The sequence below is a fragment of the Hipposideros armiger genome, unplaced genomic scaffold (genome assembly GCF_001890085.2).
Source record: "Hipposideros armiger isolate ML-2016 unplaced genomic scaffold, ASM189008v1 scaffold_179, whole genome shotgun sequence".
Classification (NCBI taxonomy): Eukaryota; Metazoa; Chordata; class Mammalia; order Chiroptera; family Hipposideridae; genus Hipposideros; species Hipposideros armiger.
In genome coordinates this window covers 2886769-2896295 of record NW_017731529.1, presented here as the reverse complement: position 1 = coordinate 2896295, position 9527 = coordinate 2886769, and positions in this window count along the sequence as shown.

Here is a 9527-nt window from a genome sequence, read left to right as displayed (position 1 = left end):
GCTGCCAGATCTCAGCAGTGCAACCGCACGTTGCCGGTGCAATGGCTGTTGATGTGGCACTTTATAAGCAACGCTCAGATCAATCAAAGAAGCAAATTAGTGATGGTCAGTGAATAATGATAAGTGAGAAAAAATGCAACAACAGCACACAATTTGAATAAAAATATTTCAAAAGTTAAAAGCTAGCAACTCGGGAAGAATGGGAATTAAGTGTATAATCCAGGTGTCCCGTCTCCCTACTTGTCTTGAGTCAGTCTTGTCTTTTAACACCAGTGATCTGAGAACCCATTCTGCAGACTTTCAAGAAGCTCAGTCTTTGGGGTATTTTCCTCCCTCAACTTCTTCTGAATCTTTCTGGATATGCTTACACATCACATAAGTCAGTCCTGGCTGCCATCTGCCACCTCAATCAGCCATCTTGTGCTCAGCAACTCATCCCTTCTGTGAGTCATTACTAGGTGGCTCACAACTAGTTGTCCAGACTGTTGTTTCTTTCCCTGAGCTATTTCTCCCTGAGCATTAACACCCTCAGGAATGGCTGAGGCCAGGAAATAATGTCTCACAATAGATAGGATAGGGGAGACTCAAGGGACTAACAATGCAGAAATAAAATCTTAGGCTACCAGACATGATCCATCCAAGGATTCACAGACCAGGCCACTACGCAGGTGGTGCAACCAGCTTCTCCCTCAGGCCTCTCAGGCCCACAAAATGTAGTGGGAGAAGGGAAGGGGATCATACTTTACTCTGACTGGACTTCAAATAGTCCAGAACTTCTGGGCATCTCTAGTAGAACACAGTTTCCTCCTAGTCCTTGGTCATTGGTTGGCCCTTCTGGTCACCATCCCTCAGAGATGCAATTCTGACCTCAAGAACGTGACTTCCATATCATCAGGCAGAGCCTCTTGACTCCTCAGTGTCTTGAACCTGATTGGGGCTTCATGGTGTATAAACCAATTTATAGACTTAAGGGATCTACTTTAGCCTCTAACTAAATAGAAACTGCCAACGGCTCAGAAAGAGCAGCTATGTCTCCTGCCCCGCCCCCACTTTATTCTGATCAAGGTTTCAAAACTATTGGGGTTGAATAAGATCCGGATAAAAACCATTGGAGAGCACTAAGAACATTACAGTGACCCCAGCCCATATAAAATTCAAAATTAAAATAATCCTAAACCATAATGTAAGTGTAAGTAAATCCAACTAAACTCTCATTTTTCTCATAGATGATTTTGGTGATTTTTCAAACAATTTTTTAATTCAAATATTTTCTCTAGATGCTCTCATTTTCTTTGGGATCCTTCCTTGCCCTCACCCCACTCAGCTTCCTGGGTAGCCCAACACTGGGTCCAGTGTCAGAGTTCCCAGTCACACATGGGAAGCTTAGTCCCAGAGCCCTGCTAATGATACAGCTGTAAAAGAAAAAAAAATCACACACACAAATTTTCCCTCCCCAATGCCTTCCTATTGGAGCATTCCTGGGAAAAATAGGAGTTTTGGACTCAGCTGACAGGTTGAGCTGCCCCCTAGATGATTTAGAGCCAAAGGAAGCCCTCCCTTTCTTTTTGTCCGCTATTTCCTCCGGAGCTTAAATCTGAAGATCAAAGGCAACCTAATATGACTCATTTATTCAACGTTTGTTGAGTATCTATAATGGGTTGATTAGTATCTCCCCAAATTCATGTCCACCCAGAATCTCAGAATGTCTCTTATTTGGAAATAGGGTCTTTGTAGATGTAACTGGTTAAGATGAGGTCATACTGGAGTAGAGTAGACTCTAAATCCAATGATTGTCCTTATGAGAAAATGGCAGAAGACACACAGAGATAAACATGGGGTAGAAGACCATGTGACAATGGGGGAATAGATAGGAGTGATATAGATGCAAGCCAAGGAACCAACTCCAGGGATTGCCAGCAATGATTAGAGGATAGACACGAGGCATGGACCAGAATGTGCTCAGAGCCTCCCCAAGGAACCAACCCTGACAACACCTGGATTTCTGACTTCTGGCTTCCTGAACTGGGGGAGAGTACATTTCTGTTATTCTAAACCACTCAGTTGAGATAATTTGTCATAGCAGCCACAAGAAACTAATACAGCTCTTAATATTTTCTAGTCACAGTACCAAGTAATAAATTGTATAGCAATGAGCAAGACAAATAAGGTCCCTGTTCTCATGTAGCTGAAATTCTAGTAGAGAAGACAAACAATAAGCAAGCAACCAAATAAATAAATAGGAGTATTTCAGAATGTGATTGATTTTATGAAAAAGCAAAACAAAACAGAGTTTTGTGACAGACTATGACCAGCGTAGAAGGTGGGTAATATTGCCTTTTCGAGTGGATATTTCTGCGATGTTCACACAGAGTGTGTTGATCCTACCCACTAATTCTTTCTCCAATCCAGCCAGGATTCTCCAGGGAGTGTGCTCCCTTCCATTTCTGTGTGTTCCTTTCATCCCAACCACAGAGACCTGCCTCTCCTCTCATCTCCTCCGAACCTCAATGCCGAGGGTTTCCATCAGCAGTTCTGCATCTGACATAGCACTGTGTTCACCCACAGACGCTGTTCTTCCTTCACATGCTCCCGAGCTTGCATATGTATCAAAACTGACAAGAATTGCTTGCACCTCCTCCCAATCTCGCTGGTACATAATAGATGTCAGTATATTTCCTCACCATACTAAGGGAGCTGATCCAATTTGACTTAATTACCACTGGAGCTCTGTAAACAGCCGCTAGTCAGTGCTGAGCCCTGTGGTTTATGAACACCACAAATGACAGGAAGCTGCACCGGGGAAAATAGTCTGAGCTGCCTTTGGCATGTTCATTTTTGAGTACAGATACTTCCATTCATCAGTGGGGACATTTATGAAACCTGGGCTGTCAAGGTGTCTAGAAAGGAGCAAAAGAGGCCCAGAGTGTTATAATGGTGAGGCCATCTCTGAGCAGAAGCCCTACACCTAGAATGCAGGATGCTTCATGGGGACCAGAGTCCACCAGACATGAACCAACCCAAGTGTGAATGTCAGTGCTACCATGCCCCCCACACACACCCCCACACTCACTCACCCTTAACATTTGGGAATCAGTGCAGATCCAAAAGCAAATTCATTCAACCAGAACTTGACTTCTTAAGAGAAAAATTTCCACCCAACAAGTGCGTGGTTTCACGAGATGAAAGATGCTACACCACCATCTGATAGACTGAAAATGGCAGCATGAGCACAGAGAGAGAGAAAGCAGCCAAAGGAAAGCAGCCACCTCCTTCCTCCTCAACAGACTCAGGAGCCCTGAGCTGAGGACCTCGCATTGCACAGTGACGAGCAGTCAGGCAGCACTCAGAGTGACATGCTCACGTGTGAAAGTGGGTTCTTACTAAAATGCAGATTCTAGTTCCGTAGGTCTGGGACAGAGGCCTAGAATTCTGCATCTGGAACAAGCTCCTGGTGATGCTGACCGTAGACTCTAGAGAACCAGCAGCAGCATGAGGATGGACAGGAGAGCGAGCCCACTCAGGAGGCCACTGGGAGCACCTAGGAGTCCAGGTAACAAGCAGTGCCACTCTGCTTCTCTCTGGGAATATCCAAACTGGAGCAATGACAAGCTCTGTTACACAGTAGATGTAGTTCATCACCAACAAGATAACTTATTCATAATTCAATTGCACATGGCAATTCTATATGTAGAATTAAGACAGGTCCAAAGATAAACATAAGTAGTTTTTTTAAAAGATGATAAATCAGTGTCTCTCAAATCGGCCCAAATGCGACAGCCATCTGGGGAGCAGTTCAAAACCCCAGTGCCCAGGTCCCACCCCACAGCAACTGAATTCAGATCTCCTGGCCTAGTGTGTGTCCAGGGGTGGGGGGAGGAAGGGAAGAGGTAGACAGACCTGACGGGAGGGATGAGAAAAGCCTCAAACAAGAGAGAATGGAGAGAAAGATTATATCCACACATTTCTTATTATCCCCCCTTTTTTCAAATTCCACTTCTCGCTCCCGTTGATGAGCTCTCCTCCTGCCCAGCTTTCTTCTATTCAAACCGTTCCATGTGCCCACAGCATCAGCATCACCTGGGAGCTTATTAGAAACACTCCCAAGCCCCTCCCAGATCTTCCTGGATCAGAATCTGCATTTTAACAAGATCCCCAGGTAATTAGTGTGCACAGTGAAGTCTGAAAGCTTGGCTCCACATGGACTTGAGCCCAAGCTTTCGTGCGCAGACACGTGCTAGGTTCAAAGCAATCATTAAACTGCTCGGCAATGCACACTTGGATCAGAAGCGGCTTATGCCCCACCAGGCTTCAGCAGGAGAGGGTGCCTGCAAATGCATAATTGATTTACATCATCTGGCTATAGCCCAGTGAAAGCCAAGTTGTCTTTCTCTGCGTTGATATTATTACCGACATGAGGGGAAGCAGATTCCTTCTCCACATCAAGTAACCTTGTTATTCATCAGCCTGCGCTAGCTCCACTTCTGATTAGTAATTTATGCCGGGTGGTTATTGATTGACCACACTTGGTTCTCGTTATTCATTCTGTTCCCATCAGCTCTCAGGATGATGGAAACATAGATGGTGTCACATATTTGCATTTTCTGTACATTTTTCTATCTTTTCTTGCCTGTATCTATAGACAGAACATTACCATAGGACCATGATTGCTTTTTTAACTCCTCATAATACCCATCAAAGCAACGCTTATTGAAAAATGTAATGGATGCTGCTGGGTGATGCCAGCAACCATTCTTAACACTATTTATCTCAATTCTCAATCTCATGGACTAGAAACAAACTTGTTTTAAAGCCACCTGGGAACACCCTCCATGCTGTCATGATAGCAGCCGCCTCCTGACCTGACTGGCTTCTCTTCCTGCTCTACCTGGACCCTTACTCCATAAGCGGCCACAGTGACCCTTTGAAAACAGAAGTCACATCATGTCATTCCTCTTCTCAAGCCCTTTGGATGGCTCCCATCTCACTGAAGTGAGAACCACAGTGGCCGACCAGGCCCCACATGAACCAGCCCCCGCTTGGCACCCCCGCCTCTTCTTCTCTAACTCCCCGTCACTCACTGCTGGAAACCATTAGCCTGCTCCCTCAAGGACTTTGAACTTGCTAATCTGTATGCCTACTCTCCCAGATCCATGTATCTTCGTCCCTCACTACCATCAACCTTTCCTCAAATGTCTCCCTTGCTGTAAGACCTTCCTGACCATCCCATTTAAATTGCAGCTCCCCATCCCCCACCTCCAGCACTTCCTAGCCCTGTGTCCTGTTTCATTTTTCTCTGTAACACTTATCAACATCTAACAGAGCAGGTAGCTCACTTATTTCTTTTTTTACCATCCGGGTTCCCTAAAATGGAAACTTCGTGAGCGCAATAATATTTGTCTGTGTGTTCACTGCTATATTCTTAGCACCCAGGAGAAAGACTAATGTAGTAAATACTTAATATAGATTTGTTGAAAGAATGAATAAAACAAGCAAAGAATAGTGCAAGATAGAATACAACTAACTGTTAAACTATATAATTCCATATTATGTATAACCTATATAATTGTATAACTATATATTGAAAACCTGTGTCATAGAAGTTTTACCGAAAAAGTCATTTCATATCTGTTTTAAAGCCTTGATGCTTTTTACCCTCTTTTAGGTATGTTCTATTATAGCCATGGCAACCTTATTTTCAAAACCAATAATTAGTAAACACAGAAGAGGGATATGTTGCATTTAGAGGAGCAAATCTATAAAAAAAATAGTAAGAAAAATGTACCTTTAATAATTTACTGGAAAAAGGCAGTGTTAGGAGGGGAAAGAAAGAGGGAAGAGTTCCTTCCAACCTGGACATTCTCTAGTTAATTTTTCTTCTGTGGATTTTGGCTTAGCCCCAAAAATGGAAAGACAGTTCTCTTATATGTACTTGAAAAGGGGATGGGGGTGAGATTATGAGAAAGAGCAGCACTGAGGCCCATGTGTGGCTGGAAAAGAAAAATGACCACTGCAAGCCAAGAAGTCTCTTTGATTAGTTTGTAACTACAGGGTTTTGGCACCTCCTACGGTTACTTGAAATCCTCGAGTTCCTCATCTTTCCCCAAAAGAAACTTTGAACCAGACAACTGCAGATGAATTAGAGAAAGCATTCTAATAAACCTAGGAGAAAATAGTAATTTGATTAAGGAATCAATAATGATCGGTGAATAACCATCTATTTTGTATCTATCCTTAAGCATTTCTCTCGGCCTTGCTCAAACAAGAGTATATATCTTATTTAAATAGATTTTCAAATAGAATAGCCATACTTAGCCACATTGAGTGTAAAACCATGCTAAGTCCTCTGGTAACTGTGCTTTGGGAGAACCTAGAGTTTGGGACCACACAGACCCCTAGTCCAGGAGCCACTGTTTACCTCAGATCAGAATTGTGTTAAAAGTACCCAGAAGAAAAGGGCAGTGACCTGTGGAAGCCCACAGCTACAAATGAGTAACAGTATCACATTTCTGAAGAAGGGATTTTTAGAATCAAGGAAAACTCCATGGAAAGCAGAATTTCAGATCATGGAGGGATGGATAAGTGGAGAAGAGTGAAAATAGGCTTTAGGTGGGTAAAGGGGATTGTAGGTAGATGAAGCAAAAACAAGCCCTCTGTGATGACAGCAGAGAAGCCCCTCCACTCATGCTTCTTAAGGAGTTGAAAGGACGCTGTGTCCCAAGGGAAGTCTCCAGAGGCACAGTGACAGCTGTTGTCTGGGGTACGTGGCATTCCAGAGTGTGGGAGCTGGGGAGCAGATTACGGCCAACAGCCTTGACATTTCCTCCATTTAACTTTGCACATAAACAGACCTGCTTCAAATATTTGCAGAGCCTAATAAGGCAAGAGTATAAATGGAGGCCCGCATGCCACATATCTGAATTATAAATCAAGCACGCAAACTGTTAAATAAAATTTGTTCTAGTCTCCTATCTTAATGAATATACATTTTCAACAACCTGGATGACCAGATTCCAAAGTAGTATTCTCAGAACTTGTACCAGAACATGACATCAGAGGATGGCATCCTGGCAACAAACAACCCCAGCCTCTGACCTGTGGACTGTCCCGTTGTCTTCCCGAACCCAGCTCTGTCCTGCACCTCTGTCCATACACATGTGGACACCCACCGAGCCTACTCATCCGGACTCCATCCGCAGCAGCCATTGGACCACCCCTCAGATCTACAAGTTTTTACATCAGTTGCCCAGTCTGCCTTCTGGAGACAGACCTGGAGAAAGGGCCATGGAGGTCCTAGAAGCGAGCTCAAGGTCATTTAGGCAGAGAGTCCCAGGGTCATGGGTACCAGAGGCATGATCTTGAAGAAATAGTGCAGGCTCTAGGTGGGCATATGGGGAAAACATGCTTGGACAAAAGCCAGAGGATCTAAAGTGTGGGCCCTTCAATCTGGGTGATGCAGAAATTTTCTCATGTCTCCTAATGCTCCCAAGTAAACAGGTGGGAAAATCAAAGTCTGTACTCCCCCAAACAAACAGCAGTAGACCGCTTATGGAATCAAAAGATTTCCATTACATCGACATCTCAAAAAATCATTCAGGAGAGAGGGGACAAATGTCTCTGACAGAAAAATTTCAACTGTAACTAGGTATCCTCCCTCCAGGAAGTGGAGCTTGAATCCCACCCCTTTGAGCATGGGCTCGACTCAGTGATTTGTAACCAAAACAGAGCGTATAGAAAAGGAAAACTAATAATATCACAGTGGAGAAACCTGGCAAACACTACTTTGACCAAATAAATGATCAAGATTAAGTTCGTCACTGAAAAGTCATGCTGATATCACGTATCCCCTAATAATGTGTCAAGTTCATGAGTGGGGATCTTCCCTGTGGTTTTCTTCCCCAAAACCCATAACCCCAGTCTAACCATAAGAAAAACATCAACCACATCCAAAATGGGGAACATCTACAAAATTCCTGGCCTGAATTCCTTAAACCTGCCCAGGTCCTAAAAACCAAAGAGAGACAGAGAAACTATCACATGCCAGAGATTAAGGAGACATGAAAATGAAATGCAGTGTGGAACTCCAGAGTGCATCCTGGCACAGACGAAGGACATTAATGTGGAAATGTGTGAAACACGAATAAAATCTTGATTCTACTTAATCGTACTGTAACAATGTTTGTTAGTTTTGACAAATGTGCTATGGTAATGTAGGATGTTAGCAACCAGACCAACTGGGTGAGGAGGGTAGGGAAACTCTGTATTAGCTTGGCCACTTTTCCATAAACCTAACATTATTTCAAAATAAAAAGTTATTTTTAAAAAGTGGTCATCCACAGCATCAAAGAATCACAGTTTATCCATCATTCTGTCTCTTCGTGGCCTACATTCACTCGCTGGAACAATGGGATGGCATTTCCTGGTCTGGAAAGCTGCTTGGGAACCCTTTTTCCTGAGCTTGCAAAGATGCCAATTCTCAGGCAAAATCAGTCTGATCCCAGAGGGGCACACGAACGACAGATCCTTGGAACATCGAGATGTGTCTATAAGCATTCCAAAAAAATAAATAATGTTTGGAAGAAGAGGAGAAAGGGAAATTACTTGTGGCATGTTTACAATTGGGAACAGCATAAAATAGGAAACAAATGACTTATATAAAACTCTGGCAATAAACTGGAGGAGGAATCATAGAACAGACCACAGAGACTGGATTGCCCTGAGATAGAACGTTCAGCTGTCAAATCTCCCTTTAGCAAGCACACAACAGGCACACCACAAAATGGACTCAAGATGAAGTGAATTTTAAATGGATGGAACCTCCTGCATCTACTGTTAAAGAGGGGACATTGGGAGTTTGCATTAAGCTCGATGGAGCAATGGTTTTAAGGAAAGCATTTGATTTCTCATGGGAAAGGAGTGCAAGACCTTGATCTGGCCATGTACCAGGTTCCAATCGCCTTAAGGTCCAGAAGAAAACGTGGTGAGTCTCATACACCTAAGTGGATAGGATTTGTTAGCAATAGAACACGTGACTTCAAGTATTTTCTGTAGTTATAACTAGTCCAGGCAAAATATAATGATGCCTTTCCTAATTAATTTATGTATCCTTCGATCAGCCCCATTATGTTTCAGGGGATCAAAATCAGGTAACTGCACCATAGCTACTCTGGTTGAAAAGAGAATACCAGGGAATTATCAGTACCCCTTTCAAAAGCCACATTTTGCTCTCTCATTGGGATTCTTACTGTTGAGAAGTTGTTTTGAAAGTGATTAATTAATTATATGAAACTCTAGGTCTTACAAAATTTGGCAGCAATTTAGAAACACCATTTATGCAGGATTAGCTACTTTTGAATAGATGTTTCAACATCCATCTAAGACTTAATTGTTAAACCTCTTTGTCAGATCACCAAAAGGGATTTGAACACAAAATGAAAGATATTGCTGTAAGTCCATATGGGCCCTAAAAATACTTTGGAAGACAGAAAGAGATGAGGAGGGGGAGGGAGGAGGAGGAGGGAGGAGAGAAG